This window comes from Acanthochromis polyacanthus, chromosome 5, assembly GCF_021347895.1.
Source record: "Acanthochromis polyacanthus isolate Apoly-LR-REF ecotype Palm Island chromosome 5, KAUST_Apoly_ChrSc, whole genome shotgun sequence".
Classification (NCBI taxonomy): domain Eukaryota; kingdom Metazoa; phylum Chordata; class Actinopteri; family Pomacentridae; genus Acanthochromis; species Acanthochromis polyacanthus.
This window is the reverse complement of record NC_067117.1, coordinates 18,580,847-18,598,710: the sequence shown is the minus strand read 5'-3', so window position 1 is coordinate 18,598,710 and position 17,864 is coordinate 18,580,847. Positions and strand designations below refer to the sequence as shown.

Below are 17,864 nucleotides of genomic sequence, written 5' to 3'. Positions count from 1 at the left end.
GAGGCCAACGTCTTTCACAGCCACTGTTTCATATTTGATCTGTTCAGCTTTCCACACAGCTCTGTCCTACTTTACCTGATATTATCACCATAAAAATGGGATTTCTAAAACCCTAAAATGTCTCAAAGATCCCAATCTGAATTCTTCATTTTGTCTTTGATATGCTGGTTTGTTGTCATGGGACATGAATTCATTCATTCAGATTCAAGGACAATAGACAAAAAATATGCAGCGAAGCCTCAGTGGTGTATTTAGATAGGCCTTAAACTCCCAATGACATTCTTTGTCTTTTGAAACTGAATTCCTGATGGAGATGTTGAGAGATTACTATTCCGTTAGTTCACGCTGCTTGAAGAGTCGACCCAGCTCCTTCCAGACAATGTAGGACAGCTCCGTCCTTGAAGTCTGGCTCGGTTAAGGAAACGCTCATGTTAACATCGATGAACCGGTTTGCTCATTTGTGCCCCAGCATTGTTCACACAACCAGTCAAACCAATGAGCACAGACTCTGTGAACGCTGCTCTCTTATCGTCGTGGTACCAATCGGCAGCAAAGCCTCGGGCCACTGGGTCGCCAGTCTGTGGGGTTAGTTTGATAGATAAGGTTAACATGGAGGAGGCTGTGGGTCACATGTAGTGAATGTAGTAAAGTATGTGGTACCATAGAAGAATGCCTACAGAATAAAATGAATATACTAAGATCATCTATTGTAAAATTACCTGGTTGATACGTATTAATTTAAATGTATAGAGAGAGTAATGTAGAGCTGCAAAAAATGATTATGGTTAATCTGTGGTTGTGGTTGAATACAGTTTTCTGTAAAGGAGCGGAGTTATTGAATGAAATTACCCAGAAGTGGCAGCCATGATAAGAGCTGGTCACATTCTCTCACTGAGAAGAAAAGCCGCTTCAGTGCTTCCATTTAAAAAATCTTTTTACGCATAGGATATATCGGTCCATTCTATATGAAAGGAATGCAGCTAATGCTGTCCCACAATTCCTTGCAGCAGTAACATTCACAGCATTGCACCATCCGCAGCAGACCCAGATTTTCCTACCACTGCAGTTGTCTTTCTTTTTTTTATTTTTTATTTTTATCTCCTTATGAATTCTCCTTCACATCCTTCATTAACCTCATGATGTTTTCCATCAAGGTCAAGAAAAGTAACAGGATAAAACACAGGATGTAATTTTTAAAAACCGTTTCAACTGTACTTAGATATTTTTTGATCAAACACAAAACACAATAAAAATAGACTTTCACCATATGGGGCCTTTAAACAAGCATGGCTACCGATTAACAGATGTTTCAGGCCTTTTTTGTCAGTGCTGGCCACTGTTGTGCAGTTAAGGAAATCTCTGGCCTTACTTTAAGACATTAGTGTTCTTCCTCTGTAGCATTTTCTACAATTAAGCAACCAACTCCTGCTTTATGTTTACACAGTGGCACCTACATGACCATTGGACATGAATGGTCATCTGACATATGTTAAGTGTGTCAGAACGCACAGAAGATGTATCTGATGCATGGCTAAAATGTTTTCATTTCAATATAGTATTTTAAATGAATATGATTATTAGTGTGTTTATAGACTTAGTCTTTTTATTTCTATAAGTAAAATACTGTTTGAAAAGAGAGTGACAAGTGGTATGTGTCCTCTTTGAAGTTAATCAAACTGTGGCATATAAGTGAATCAATAACATATATATATATATATATATATATATTTAACTGCACTGTACCTTTTTCCAATTGATCCATCATTTAGTCTGTATAATATCAAAAGCTGCAGTGCCATAGGCAAGATTTTTGCAAAGCCCAAACCAAAAGATATTGTATTAACAAATTATATAAAAGAGACTAAATCAGTGTTGTTTCACATTTTAGAGACTGAAATTAGTGAAAGTTGGACATTTTTGTTTCATAGGTAAAATAGACTTTCTTTTCCCCTACAGTTCCAATTTATAAACCTCAGCTTCAGGTATCTGCTGATCCTGAGAATACTATTCCTGCAGTGCTCTCTTGTTCTCAAATCGAAGTCTGTATTCTATTCTTCGTTGCTCCATCTCATTAAAATCACTCGTACTTGAGATAAGGTGCAGCCAGAGATTTTTGAGCCGCCTCATAAAGACAATTTCATAATGGCGATGAGAAATACAGATTTTTTTCACATCTAGAATCAGCTCCCTGGGCTTGTTGAAGCTTAGATTTGCTCCATGAGAATCGGCTCATGCATATCAGGATGGCAAGACAGACGCCACTTCCAGCCTGCTACCACCTGGGCGAGCCAGCTGTCCACGCCCAGCGCCAGCCTCCTGTGACCACTGTCCCACTTCCTCGACACAAGCCCACGAATGCTTCTCTATAAGGCGCAACCCTTTTCTGCACTTTCCCATCTACTTATTCCACCCTTGGTCAGCTTTCCCATGGATTTATTTCATGCATCGCTGCCTCCGTTTGTCCAAGTGGTCCTTATTAGTGCTTTCTCCTCTGGTGCTGCCACCTGAGCCGACCACTTACCTTCAGAACCCCGCTGCCTTTGTGTTCACTCTTCTTTTTTTTTTTTTTTGTCCTAAATGAGAGGCCATGGTTAAATCTAACAAAATTGCATTTCTCACCCTTCATTCACTTTTAATTGATGCCAACTCATGCCAGTCATCGTTACTGTGACCTCACCTTGCCTTGGAGAAGACACAGTCAGGTGGCCGTTGCTTATTTTTGCCATCCCCCTGGGAGAGTGTTGGACCAGCAGATGAAATTCTGAATGCAAGTGTGTCTGGTTCTGTGTGTGTCTGTGTGTGTTTGGCTACCGGCCGGTTATCCTGCTGTGATGTCGGGCCCATGTGGAGGATTGGAGGCCGAGGCGAGAGACAGATTTTGTAGTGAATGGCCTGCTTCCATAACCCATTATGGCAGAGGGTGTGTTGTCATTACGCTCATGCACAGACATTTCACTGATTACCATGAGAGCATTGCACTGACATTATGGGAAAGGTGTCTTGGATAGATTGTGATGGACAGAGTAGCAGGAGGACGGAGAGATGAGGACGTCGATCGGAGGTAGCGAGACAGTTGATGGGTTTATGTGTGGAATCGCTGCAGACAGCTGATCCAGAAAATCAATGGGAGGGCTGATTAAATGGACAACAGGACAGAAATGCCTACAGTAGCTCAATAATAAAAATCTTTCTGCTGCACTGTGCTCGCATCTTTCTTTAATAAGCCGGAAGTTGCTTTGATGAATAGGCTGTTTAATGAAAGCTTCAAGATGCCAGAGGATGTTTATTAGTGTTGGTTTAATGCACGAGGGGTGGGCAATCTGGTCATATATTGTGGATTAACTCTTCAGATAATCATACAGATTGTGTCAATAAATGTCCAAATTCCTACTGCTTATTAAACAAAAGTGATTGGCTGTGAAATAATTATGATGATGATCACTGGACGTGTTCTGCATCTTTTGTCACAACTACATGGCGAGCAGTGAAATGCTAATGGATTGCTATGAAACTTGGAGTACAGATTCTTGCTCCCCAGTAGACACATGGTAACAATGTCTTATTTTTTTTCCATAGTGTAGACGATCAAAGCTTCAACTGGGCCAATGTCTTGTTTGTTTTTTTTTTTATCAAATCCCAGTGAAACTCCCCATATATCCATCAGGCTCAGATAACCTACACTTTGTGTTTTGAGCCTACTGTTAATATACACTTAGATGATCGATGCTGCAGACGTCTGAAGTATTATTACATGCTAAGGTTATCGTTTAACTCAAAGCAACACTGTCGCTGAGTAGAGCCCTGCATAGACTGTTCACTATAGGCTATGTTCACACCTGAGGGACTGCGCTATTTCGACTTTAGTCTGGACAAACAGAAACTGAGAGTTTTGGAAACAGGAGGCAGACTCCAGTGTTTGCTTTCTGATTGGTCCTGTCGCTTCATGTTACTTGCTGATTCGTCACAATTCTATCACATGACAGGTTTTTGTAACAAAACTAAGCCCTCAGTCTTTACTACTAGACATTGAAAGTGCCATATTGTGCCCCTTTGTTGCAAGTTAATCAAAGTCCCACATCTCCCCACAGTGCATCTTAGAGTTGTTCAGTTTGAAATACTGAAACCGTGGTTAATTTTACCAGAACTGCATAACTCCTCATTTTAGGGCTGTTCTAAATAGACTAAATAACTTCTAAATATTTTGCACTGACAAGCAGTGAGCTGCTGCTGCTGTTGCCGTACCCTTCAGGAAGATGGCCACTCAACTTGCTCACAAGCTTTTACTTGTAAAACTTTGAGGCGAGCTATTTGTTGATGGGATATAAGGATGGCAAACAAACATCTTTATTTCTGAACAGCCTTTATTTTACACCTCCAATTTCATAGCAACCACAAAACACAAGAACAATATGTTTTCTTTATATGGGACCTTTAATTCAACATGGCTAGTAACCTTTTTGTCAACTCTGGCAGCTCTTGTATAGTCAAGGAAATCCCTGGTCTTACTTTAAGCCATCAGTGTTTTTCCTCTGTAACATTTTCTACAACTAAGCAACCAAAGCCCTGCTTTATGTTTGTATGTATGTTACTAGGACCATTGTCCATGAACGGTCATCTGATATGTGTTTTCAGGTGTGTTGGTTTGCACAGAGGATATTCCTGAAGTGGTGCTAAAATGTTTTCTTTTTAATGCGGTATTTTAAATCGGTATGATTGCTAGGGTGGTTGCAGGCTTAGTCTTTTTATTTCTGTGAGTAAAATGCAGTTTCAAATGAGAGGACAGGTAATATTTTTCCTCTTGGAAGTTATTAAACCCATTGCATGTACGTCAATCAGTTCAATTCAAACTCTTTTTATTTTTATGATGAAAAAACCTTTTTGAGTGCATGTTCAGTATAAGTTAAATCAAATATCAGTATTTTGTGACTGCCACAACCTCACAGATCATTTGGAACCCCCACTGACCAGCTGACCTTGAAATGCATGTACTTCCATTCTTCGTTTCTCATCCATCCTGGTTTGCTATTCATTTTGTTTTGACCTTCGCAGCCAGTGGTCTGCCTCCCCTCCGTCCATTGCTGCACCTCGGGACCTCTCCCATTTCATCCCAGTCACTGATATGCCCACAGCTCCTAACCCAAAATAGGCCGAGGCAATTTCCTGAGTTCTCAGGGCTTTTCATGTCAAACATGCGACAGTCTCCATGAATTACCGTTTCATCCCCCTTCTCTTGTTCTCATTCTCCCTTTCTCTTGCTCCCCTCATCTTTTTATGTGTTTGACTCTTTTAAAATAGTTTAACAAGAAAGTGGCAGATACAGTGAGAGAGCAACAGAGAGATAAATGGCTCAAAGAGCGTTAATCAGCTCCACCTCGACTGCTTTTCAGCTGCTTTGTATCAGGTGAACAATGTGACAAAGGCTGCTATCGCAAGTTGCCAGGACACCTTCAACTTGCAAAGACTTGCAAAAAACTTTTCACAAAGGAGTAAAAACAGGTCGAAATGTCAACTAAGTTCACATAACAACGAAACTTCCAGGCTCGACTTATGTTCACACACGATGCTTGCAGAAATTCAAATTATAATCCTGCTGACCTAAAGTACAGATTCGAGACGTCTCCTCAAAAATTCCACAAAAGTATTTAAAAGAATAAATTGGGTGACTTCCAGTGAGACATTGAAGCTTGCAAAGAGGAAAGGAGAGGAAAAGGGCTTGTATTTCCTTGTTTTTAAGGAAACTTGTTTTCCTCACACTGGTAAACTTCTGTATGAGTATCTGCATAGAGTTATCTTTTTCCGGTTGCTATGGAAACATGACCTGGACGTGGTCACATACTCAGTGATAAGAGGCAGCTGGGTTTGTCAAGTCAAAGAGAGAGGACACACAAACACACTCAGTAGACACTTAGTTCAGATGACCGTTTTGCGATTCATTTTAATCTTGGAAATTGCAGATTTTCAGGATTATGTTTCATTGTGTGAATAAAATGCGTTCAAGGAATGTTCACCTTCATACTTTCCATGAATGGTTTTGATGCTTATATTTTGCAGCTCCATCCTCTTTCTCTCACCTAGCGAAAAGAAAAGCAGTTAAAAGATAGATTTTCATACCTTTAAATCCCGCTATGTCCATTTCTGTGGCGTGCACACAGCTGTGTCATTTGGGTTAATCCTAATCTGAACTCTGACAATGACGAAGCACTAATCGGAAGTACGGTACAAGCAAACAGAACAGAACAGAACCAGATGGAGACACTGTGCTCCTGTTTATGTAATCTCTATCAGGCTGCTTAATCTCTTTCAGAAAAGGAAAGACAGTTTGGATAACTAAATAATGCAACAAGACTGCAATTGTTAGGTTCTGTCAGGTGTTGTGTGTGTGTTTGGTTGCGCGTGTGTGTTTAAGAGATTGGAAACCCGATAGTCGTGCCATCCTTTTGTGTTTGGTTAAACAGAAGTTAAATAAGAGGAACTTTGGTGTTTCATTACTTTAAAAAAAGGGATGCTGGTGTTCCATGTGATTTGGTTGCATGTAAAGTAGCTGTAATGCTAACTTGGTTTTATCTCCTTACATGCGGTGTGTTCCATAGAGATAGTTTGTGAGCGCAGCCTCCTCAGGCCAACAGAGTAGTAGTAACTAGGAAAAGATATTTTTTGCTTTTGAAGTCTCTCTCTGGCTGTTTATTAAGCCCCTAAAGCTAAACTCATCTCTGTGTATCAAAATTACTTCTCCTCACTGTGAAACTAGTCTGAACTACACAATGCCCGCTGTAATTCAGCCATACATGTTAGAACCAGAAACCAATTCGAAGGAAGAATAATGTTTTAAACGGTCCCACCCTGAACATAGAGAGGATTATTTTATGAAGTTTGTTCAATATGAAGCTGACTGGATATTTGAATCTTTGAGTGTCATCACATGGGCAGTTTTAAGGTAGAAATACTCTGCCAATCACTTATTATATGTCTTCCAGCATATTTAAAAACCCACATGAGGACGCTAACAAGGTAGAAAATGGCTTTTTTTTTTTTTACCAGAATGGATCTTTAAAAATTCTCTTCAGTTATATTGAATTAATTATCCTAAATATATTGAAGTACAGTAACTTTGGAGAGTCCCAAAGGAAATCCTTTAAATACTTTTTCATGTAGAGCTGGACATACAGCACAGTATGCAAATAATTATGCAAAGCTTTGAGCTTGGCAGCAGTTCAAGGAGCGGTTTTATATTCACGATTGTTTCAAGATCGATTTTAGTGACTTGCTGATAAATGGATGTGCAGTATTTTATAGCAAAGTGCTTTTAGGGTTTACGAGCAATCCAGGCCGGTGGTGTGTATGTGGAGGCAACACCCAAGCAGCTGATAGTGTGGTGGGACTGTGGTGCAGAGAAATCGGCAGGGATGCATCCCGAGGCGGTGCAGAATACCGATGGGCTACCACGGACAGGCATGGACAGGCCTGGAATTAGAGGGCAACACCTTTCACCACATTAAATGGTCTTTGGAAGAATAAATAAAGTTGACTTCGACATCGCTGTGCTGCTTGCCGTATAGTACATTGCACCACTTCATCTTAAAGGTTTTCATGGAATTTTTATGCAACAGTTCAGGAGTTCAGTAGGTAAAATCATGAGGCAGGCATCCATTCACTTAATGATCCCCTGCAGGCATGGTTGAAGATATGTAAAGAATCCCCTTCTTTAAATAATAATTGGTGCCTGGTATGGTTTTGCATAGAAATATTGAATTATCTAGTCAGAAGATCTTATTATGTGTCTACATTTGCAATCCTGCAGCTTCAGATTTTAGATGAGCACACAAACTGTCAGCAGATGAGTTTGAAAGCCGCCTTTATTGTCAAACCGTGAACATAAATCAATCCACACAATGAACGAAGCAACACTGACCATTTCAAAGTGGAGGGTGACATCACTGACACTTACACAAAGAAGTAGATTTTTACTTGCTTCTGACTATTCCTGCCTCTCTTGTTTGCACCAGTGATTAGTTGTTAGGCAACATTACAGACACACACTGCTGCTTCACTGTTCAGTGCTCATAGCAGGAGCACCTTCTGTAACCATCACTCATACAAAGCAAATGAAGTGTGTGAACGAGGCAGAGTAGCAGATACAGCCATGGCCATAAGTTTGGACACAAGTACCATGACGCTTGTGAATCTTAGAAAATACCACAAAATTGTCACTTACAATATACTTATGTTCTGTAATAGACATCAAAACAGACATAAGTCATGCTGTGTCCAAACTTATGGCCATGGCTGTATATTGTAAGTGACAATTTTGTGGTATTTTCTAAGATTCACAAGCGTCATGGTACTTGTGTCCAAACTTATGGCCATGGCTGTAGGATACGACGACAGGTTTTTACACTCGTCTGTCTGCTCAGTGGTTATTAATGAGTGGGATGACAACGGGGGATGTTGAGCCTCATCGACCATATGTGTGGAGGACAGAGGAGGGAACAGGGCATCAGCAGGACATTAGGTTTTAGGATGCAGACACAGTTACAGCTAGGAGTCCATTTATACCAACACAATCTCACGTTAGCAAGTTTTTTCTGCCAGCGTCGTCAGAGAAGTGTTCAGTTTTCATGCAAATGTGTGTCTACCTGTAAGATGTGGAAGTAATTACTAACAAGCTTTTCATTATTTTCAGATCAGCCTTGCTTTCTTTTTCTAACGTATTACTGCAGCGTATCACTGACTCTTATATTAAGTCTTGTTGGGCAAGACTATCAGCAGTGGTGATGCTACATTTAGTTCATATTAGTTCAGGAGTCTCCCTGAGGGCACGGGAATGAAAGTTCACTTTTTAGACAAAGCTTATCTTTATGAAATACTACTTGCAGTCATTTTATTCATGTAGTTCTTACATTAAAGTTTGTCTTTGCTTTATATTTGCTCCTATTTTTTTCCCATTATTTGTGTCACATGTCGTATTGCATCTTTATATATGAAGTCTGTTATCTGAGTAGAGTTTATTTTCATGATTGTTCAAGAATTTTATGTTGAGATGAAGCACATTTAATTCCATTTAGATATTAATATGCATAATCTTACAATACTTCGAGCTGCATTTGATTGATATGATCGGTCAGTGCAACAAGCTGGACCTGCATAGCTTTGACATGGCGTCCTTTTAAGTTACCATGTTGAACGTGTTAGCAAGCAATTGTTTGTTTAAACCTCAGACCCTGTAGCCATCCTTCTATTAGTTCTGTTTTGGACTGCATCAACTCAGATGGAAATATGTGGCTTTTTAGCTGTTAAATACTCTGCTGTGTTCATCAGCAAGATGCTACCTGTGGTGAAGGAAAGTCGTGTACAGAGGATTTATGGGAGCCTTTCACTGAAAACAGCTGTGGGTTTGTCTCTACGACCCTCCTTTATCCAACATTACAGGTCGGCATTTTACTTGTAATGATAAGTGCAGTTTTAATGCTAATCTGAAACAGAATAAAACATGTCCTACAGGTAAATTACTTTATGGCAGTTTTTCAAGATTGCAGAGATTGTAAAATTATACAGCAGAAAGACGAGGACAGCTGCAGTAGCCTAGTGATTTAAGTCAAAAAACTGAGAAAAACCAGCAAGGGCAGCAGTAACAGGCTACATGCACACACCACAAAAAATGGCCGTTAAAGTAAGTGCGGCTTTTATGCTGTTGTTGACACTATTTTTTTGGCTTTTGTAAATCAGCCTTTCGTATGCAGACACACTGACATTAGCACAGTTCTGCTTGGATGCATTCATCAGCTTCAGACATTCATATTTATGTGACCTTAAGGACAATGCTTGTGTGTGATCCTCAGTGTCTGTCCCGGTGGGGAGGATGAAGTTATTGTCCTCATCAGTCAGGACTTTGTGAGCAGGTCAGCAGTGAGCTCTGTGAATGGGAAGATCTTACATCAGCACTCTTTATTTGTAAAACTCGATCTCTAAAAACACAAAATCAATCCTAATCAACCGCCTCCTGATGCATAATTTACCGTTTAAACACATTTTTCTGTCCTTAAATACTGATTAGTGTCTTTTCAGTACAGTTAACCACCTGTAGAGCTTCTATTCTCTGCCTGTCAACATAACCTTCCCTGGATGGCAGACTGGCTGTTAAGTTGTCTGTCAACAGTTATTGGATCTGCTGTGTGGTGGGAGGAGGGGGGCGACTGTGTGTATTTAAAACAACTGCTAAGGATTGTTAAGTGTTAGATGTGTGTTTTTCCATTAGAAAGGCGACATATGATTGGTAGAAAGAACAGGAGAGGCAGAGGCAGAGGGACAGGAAGGGAGGCAGTGAGGAAAAGTCCACATTAGTTTCTCCTGTTATGAGGAGAAAAAGGAAATGGAACAAGGCCCTTCCATTGCTTCTGCCATTCAAGCTTTTTGTCCTGGTCGTCTGTTTTCATTGGCAACAAAGTGAGGGCGGGCTCATAACGGGCAGAGGTGCGAGGATGAGGACAGTGAAACAAAAGAAGAGCCAGGAGACACTTTGCAGTGAACATGAAGTTAAAAAGATCAAAAGTTTTAAAAAAAAGGCAAGAGAGGTAATAATGGAAGTAAGCTGTTGGTTGAATAGGTTTTGATTAGGAAATCTGATGAGAGTAGATGTTGTCCTCTGGAAAGATGGACAGTGTTAAAGGATTGCAGGGTGTTAATGCAGAGTGGCTTCCTCTGCTGGCTGTGAGCCAGAGGACAGACAACAGAGCTCTGAAACACTCTCAGCTCCAGTGAATACGATTAACTCTGTCTCTTTATGAGTGTGTGTCTGTGTGTGCTGTGCCTCTGCTGAAGTGTTTACATTAGGGAAATGAGCTCTTTGGCCATCAGCGGCCTGTTCTTGAAGGTTGACTGAGCATGAACATACACATGCATTCACACAATGGTACACACACACACACACACAGGCATTTCTGGCACTCGCTGTCACTGGCAGCGATCACAGAGGCCCGATTTTATTGGGACTCCCTCCTTGTTGGTAACCGACTTGGCATTTGGTCCAGGCTATTTTCTGGATTGTAATTGCGTAACGGGTCAGCAGTTGAATTTCAGGTGAAGATTACTGTATAATTAGGTGTCACAGGACATTAGCATTTGCAAGTTTGAAGACCCCCAGAGTAGCATTATGTTAGACTGGTATAAACACAGACATGATCACACACGCAGCCTTTGCACATTAGGAGTCTGAGCGGTTTGTGCTGTTCCCAAGGAAACTGGACCCTCCTAAAGTGTGCCAAAGAAAGGGAAAACAAAAAACAACAAGGAACCGGACTATGACTGGTGTGTAAGCATGTGTGTGAGAGTGTAGATTGTAAAGTAGTAAAATATTCTTTAATTGATTGATATTGGGAAAAGATGCAGCATGACAAAGCAAAGTTTTTCCCCTAAAATGACAGCATCAGCGACATAATACAGGCTCAAGTTAACTTGCAATACTACAAATTTTTTCTTACATTACCATTTAATAACATGAATGTTTGTATTTGTATGCATTTTTCGCAATATTAGACATTTTTCTTTTAACAATGCAACTTTTTGTATAAATATTTTATTTTGTTCTTGAAATTGTAGGTTTTTTCCTTGAGTTGTCAAATTTTTTTATTTCATTTTACAATCAATGCCAGTGAACTTATCCGTTATTGTTTACCTACCTAAAATACAGTCCTCAATTTTCATTTTTTTCTGATTTCCTGAATTAGATCATGAAACTAGTTCTGCTCTATGCAACACACATTTCAGAGTGTTGAAGTTTATTAGCTATACCAACAAGATCTGCGAACAAAAAGCAAATTCAGCGTCACCATTTCCACCCTCCACTGATCTCTTCCTGATCTAATAAGCCCGTCATTTTCTCCCTCCATCTTTACTTGCGATAAAATGATGGCACCATTTATCACTGAAGCAGCAGCGCTTATGTTCTGTTGTGTCACGCGAGCTGGATTTCTGAATGATGGAGTCCCTCAGGCCTTTAATGGCAGCTGTAGGCAGCTTCTTTCCAAATGTCAAAGGTCTAAAGATGAGGCCTCAGCACATACTGACAATGTGTGTCTGGAAGGACGGGTTGTGAGAGAATAATGTTCGCTTTTGCCACACTGTACAAACTCACAAAAACAAAATGTGTTTTTGCACTGAATGCACCTGTTTTATATTAAGTCCATTTATTAATCACTCCTGCTCAATACCTGTGACAATACCGGGACATTACATGCTGACGTGTCAAATTTCAGAGGCCCCTTTTTCAGTTTGCTTCAAAGTCACAGAAATCCAAGAAATCTAAAACCTTATTCCATTCAAATGTAGAGATCTGATGAGAAAAGCTTTAAATGTCAGAGAGGTCGGGCAGACACAGTTCAGTATTCTAAGAAGTCTTCTGCCTCCCTCATGCTGCAGATTAGCTTCAATCTCAGGTCGCGTCTCAGTGAATTCTGTTGCTATCAAGGTTTAATATTGCAGATAGTCTGTGCTTGTTTGCATTTCTTTTGCTGGTTCTAATTAGCACTATGTGGTTGGATAATTATTGTAATAAGTGAATTCCCTCAGAGCTTGTGGATAATGAGTTTCTGACTCTGTGTGTGTGTTTGTTTGTGTGTTTGACAGAATTGGGTTTGGTGTTTCTAACAAGACGTTAGGGCGAAGAGTAAAGAGATCATCCTCACAATCATGTTCACCTTCACATTAGTCCGTGTATGATTAGGTTTGTGTCAAATGTGCAGGTGTGTGTGTGTGTGTGTGTGTGCGTGTGTCTTTCTTTGAGCGACTTTGTTTACTCCCTGGGGTATTTGAACCATTTTCCTATTAGTGTGTAAAGATGATAAGAGATAGACGCTTTAATTTGCCGCATCAGGGATCCGCAATCTGCTTCTCTGTGTTTCTCTTCACGCCTCGTCTCATTCAGACATTTAATTGTGGCGTTATGGGGCTATTTTTAGCTGTTAAAGGTCCTCTATCGGGTGTGTGGTGTCGGTCTGGATCCTTGTGTGCGTGCGTGTGAGAGACGTTTGCTCTTCCGATCGATGGTATGGATCCCGTCTTTTGTTGGTGCGGCTGGCTTAACGGCTCATCCAGCTGAGCCACAGTGAGATGGTGTGTGTGTCTGGGTGTGGATTGATCATCGAGAGCTGTTACTACTTCTGCTCCTTCTTCTCCCTGTGGATCCCAGGCAGGCTGTCATTGTTGGTTTTGTGTCTCTTTGTATTTATGTATGTGTACATGTGCGCTGTGGTTGTGCGTCTCAGATGCGAATATTCTCATGTGCACAGTAAAGCTTCCTGAATTCAGCCACACTGTTCTTTTTTTAGTGGCTTTTATTCCTTCTGTGTGATGATGGAGGGAGATATAGACCAACCTCTCAGAAGAAGTGTTTATGCTTGTTTTAGGATTGCAGCCCGTGCAATAGCTCCTCTCTAGCTGTTGATTTAAGCCCTGAAAAATCATCTCTGTGCATCATTGTTAGATTTTTTTTTTTCAGTGAAAATAATCCCTTCCTGCCTTAAAATAGCTTGATGTAAGTCTTCCTATGAAGATCTTGAAAGTCGCCACCACTTCCTCCACATGCCCCTCCCCACTCACTGCGCTCAAGCACACCAGCTCACCTACAAACCAATAAGTCATCAATAATTATTAAAAATAAGCTTCACATCAAGAGCAAAAAGGTAAAACCCAAAGCAGGCAAATTCAAAAAGCAGTTAGGTCACTTTTCTGCCCAGATTGGCACAGCAATACCAATATGGGGGGAAAAATAGTGAAAAAAAGAACAAGGCCGTTATTGAACATGAGCTGGGCCACTGCTCTGAATATTTTAGACATGGATCCAAAAACCTGTTTCTTCATAAAGAGGTCCACGTGTCACCATGTGGGCTGAATTTACAGAGATTTAAGGTGTCCTCAACCACTAAAGCAGTATGCTCTGCTCTTTACAGTTGCAAATGTACTTTATCCATACATGTATAAACCGTAGACTGATTCATAAAACTCTGACTTGTTGGTGTCACCAGTGTTCACATGGATTTCTGTTTCAGATTCTTCAGCTTCTGCACATTACAACATAGCTGGTGTAGCGCTATTGGAATTGCCCCAAAATTATGTTCTACTATTCGCTCTGAAATTAAAAATCCAAAGGTTTGAACCATTTGAATGTCTATTTTTTGCACATTATATTCATAACAAGGCACTAAAGCAACCTAACTCATGATCATTTCAGTGCATATTTTGAGGTCGCTAGTTGCTGGAGTAGTAGCTTACACACAGCTTTATCTCAGATTTCCTCAATTTTACCATCTACTGACCCAAATCCAAAGTATTTCCAAACAAGGCTTTCAAGAGTGCTCAAAGTTCAAATCGGTCTCTCTGCGACAAAGTTGGATTGTGAAACTCTCTGCGATCATTGTTCCTGAAATATTAGTTTGTCACCATTAAACTGGCATTGTGTGGCTCCTGTCTCTCATGCAGCATGAAAGCTCTGTGGTAGTGTTGCTTTTTTCAACACCGAGTATTAATTTTCAGAAATAAATGAATGAATATCCACATAGACAAATCCTGATATGCTCATTAGAGACGTCTCTGGTCGGCCAGTGGTCAGTTGATGTGAGGCAGAGGCAGAAATACATTCACTGTGTGCAGAAAACGGTATTGTTGGGACTTTCTCTTTTAAATAATGATGAAAAGTTAATTATCTTAATGGGTGAAGGACTGAAGATTGCAGAATGTGGTGTCTGAGAGCCAGAGGTTTGAGTAAATGGATGTAATGCCTCAATTCCCAGCGTGCTTGACCCACTGCCAATCCTTGCTGTAATAGGAATTCTTTCTTTCTTTCTTTCTTTCTTTCTTTCTTTCTTTCTTTCTTTCTTTCTTTCTTTCTTTCTTTCTTTCTTTCTTTCTTTCTTTCTTTCTTTCTTTCTTTCTTCTTTCTTTCTTTCTTTCTTTCTTTCTTTCTTTCTTTCTTTCTTTCTTTCTAATTCTGACCTATAAATATTGCACACAAAAGACTGATAGAACTGAGTGTAAACAAAGAGAAGAGGAGAGAAGAATCACTTCCAACCCTTTTCCAATTTTATGACACAGCTGCGACACACACACACATACACACACACACACACTCTTTCCTGTTGCTGTTCACTCCATTGTGCTCCTCCTCTGTCGTATCCACTTCATGTTAATAATTGGCTTAAAGAAAGATCTGTGCTTTGAGGTACCGGTACATTAACCTTCCTGTCAAGGTCACATCCAGTAATAAAAGGAGCTCATCTGTCTGCACGCTGCTTTCAAAGTCACACTCTTTGTCGTGGGGTTGTCTGGATGCTGCTGCCGCTGCTGCTGAATCGGACCATTCTAATATATTTAATTCCTTCCTGGAAGACTCTCCTCAGTGATGCCTCAAGGCCTGAAAGAGGGCCAAAAAAGGCCGTAGTTGGCTCTGTGTGCGTTTCTGTCTGCAGCACTATAACAGCGTGCGGTGAAGGGATTTACTGCGAGTGTTAGTGGTGGGTGTGGTACTTAATGCGTGCTTGAGAGGAACCATGTGTGAATTGAAGATAGTACAGTAGGTTGTTTTTGAACTGTGTTTGTACAGCATTTGTTTCTGGAGTTGCTTTGTGTGTGTCTTTGTGGTGTGCCCACTATCCTAATGCAGCTGTATGTGGCTGGTGGGATTTCTATTGCTTTGTATGTTTTTTTTTTTTTTACAGTACGTGTGTGTGTCTTTGTTGCAGCATCCCATAGGGAGTCTCTGGTGCAGTCTTACTGTGTGGGGGAGTTGATTTGCATCCCCTGAAGATTGAACTGGGGGGGGGGGGTTAGCATGTGGAGTGGTGGACCCAGGCTTCGATACTGCTGCCTCATGGTTTTTTCCACAGCTTAAAGTGATTACTTCCCCGCTGTGTCCACATTGTACCTCTGAAAGCCCAAGATTAACATGCAGCCTGACAGATCTTCTGTTTTATGTACGTTGCGTTATGTGAGAGCAACATTTCACCATAATGTTTTCTCATAATTAACCGGCACTGCAGCACCAGCGCGTAACAGCGTGTCTTTAAACAGCTTTATCGAAATTAATCAGCCGTCTTGCCTGCGAGGCTTTCTGCCGTTCTGCTGGCAAACAAGTTAAAATTATCCCAAACTTAAACACTCGGCCCTCATTCTGTCAGCGGGTTCAAAGATGTTCTGGAGTAGTGGATGCTTTCTTTTGGACTCATCTAATCAGGGATTATTTTACAACGGGGATGTCAGGTGAAAGCAATTAACTGCAGTGAACTACCTGTCAGGATGGAAAACCCAGCAGAACCCCGAGTCCTCAGCAGGAGGATTAACAGAAGCCGTAATAATGACTTACGAGCCTGTCTGGTTTATCATCATCAGTGGCCCTGCTTGTATTAGTTTTCTCACAGCTATCCATTTTATGCCACATTTCTCATTTTTCACTCATTGTCTGGCTTTTCTAAATCAACAGCATATACGAGTGTGGTGATAATGTCCATACTGGTCCTCAGCCTCGTTCATCCGTTATGGATTTCTGTTTAGTTCCGGCCTATAAAGTTGTGTGAACATCCTGCTAGTTTTTTGAATCACAGATTTGGAAAAGTCTGCTTCACTTTCTGCTTCACCAGTCGGTCAAAGGGAAGTTTTAATGCAACTTTTTATGGGGCATTTTGCTTTTTTTAGGATAGCAAAGCATTCTTCACCTAGTCATTGAGCATTAACTGTATCACATCCTGCATGAATCAAGTACCTTTTTAAAACTAGCACTTGACTCCCTGGTGTTCTTCAAACTGTTTCGTTCATATTTGTTTGTGTATTGAGCCATTGAAGACATAGTTCATGAAATAACATAAGTTTCTCAAATATTAATATGATGTCTGTTGTAATTTAAAGTTTGACTTCAAGGCGGCAGTGTTGTGTCACCGTTATAATGCCAAACACAAACACAATGATAAAGAAGTGTGTATACTAGACTTGTTGACACAGTAACATAATGGCCCTGCAGTGAGTTTTAAGGATCAGGGATTATTTTCCTGAGTGGAAAATCACTGCATAGCCAGCAGCTACCACATAATTTCCAAACAGTAATAAAAGAAAAATAAATGCAAAATCTAAGCCATGTTAGGTTCATAAAAGGTCCAGTGATAAGGGGACTAAAGTGTTTCCGAGATTCACATAGATTCTGAATCTTCAGATGGTTAAAATATGTCCAGTTACTGAGTGAATCTTTTACAATTACCTCAACTGCCTCAGTCCTGATTTTATAGTTCCACTGGCGGCTTTCTAGGTCAAAATTGCAACTTGGGAAGACAGAGGATTTAAAAAACACACACTGGCAAGCACCGACATTCAGCTGTGGCCACAGCTGGAATAACAAAAAGACCTTCCAACTTCCCAAAGCTGATAAACGCTCAAAAAAAGTGTTTAGTTTTTCCAAAATCAGCGCAACTTCAGCTGGAAAAAGTAACACAAACATACTGAAGATATGTCGATCCATATTGGACTGCCAAATAGTGCAATAACCGCTAGCATATGTTTAAATGTGAATATTATTTTCTGTAGTCACATTAACATTTGGTGTCTAAATAAACTCATTTTACACATCAGTCTGTTTTCAGGGCTTGAGTACTACTCATAGATACTCAGCATGTGAAAAATTCTTTTGAGGCTCAAGAGGGAGCTGATATTCAGTGCAAAGTCACCTCCATCATCTACTCCTTATCTGTGCTCAAGGCTACTTTAGCAGCTACTAGAGAATCTGTAGTCGAGTGAATTGAGTCAAGTTGCATTATGAATAACACTGGTGTCTGGTTTTGACAAGGAAGAAGAATTTTTGGAATAAATGAGAGGATATCTGGTTCAGCTGCATA

The 17,864-nt window shown here is 40.4% G+C and overlaps 1 protein-coding gene across 1 annotated transcript in view; it reads left to right on the top strand.

Annotated features, from left to right (window-relative positions):
• The window catches only part of kif21b (kinesin family member 21B), a 75,681-nt gene that overhangs the window by 11,845 nt on the left and 45,972 nt on the right, over positions 1–17,864 (top strand).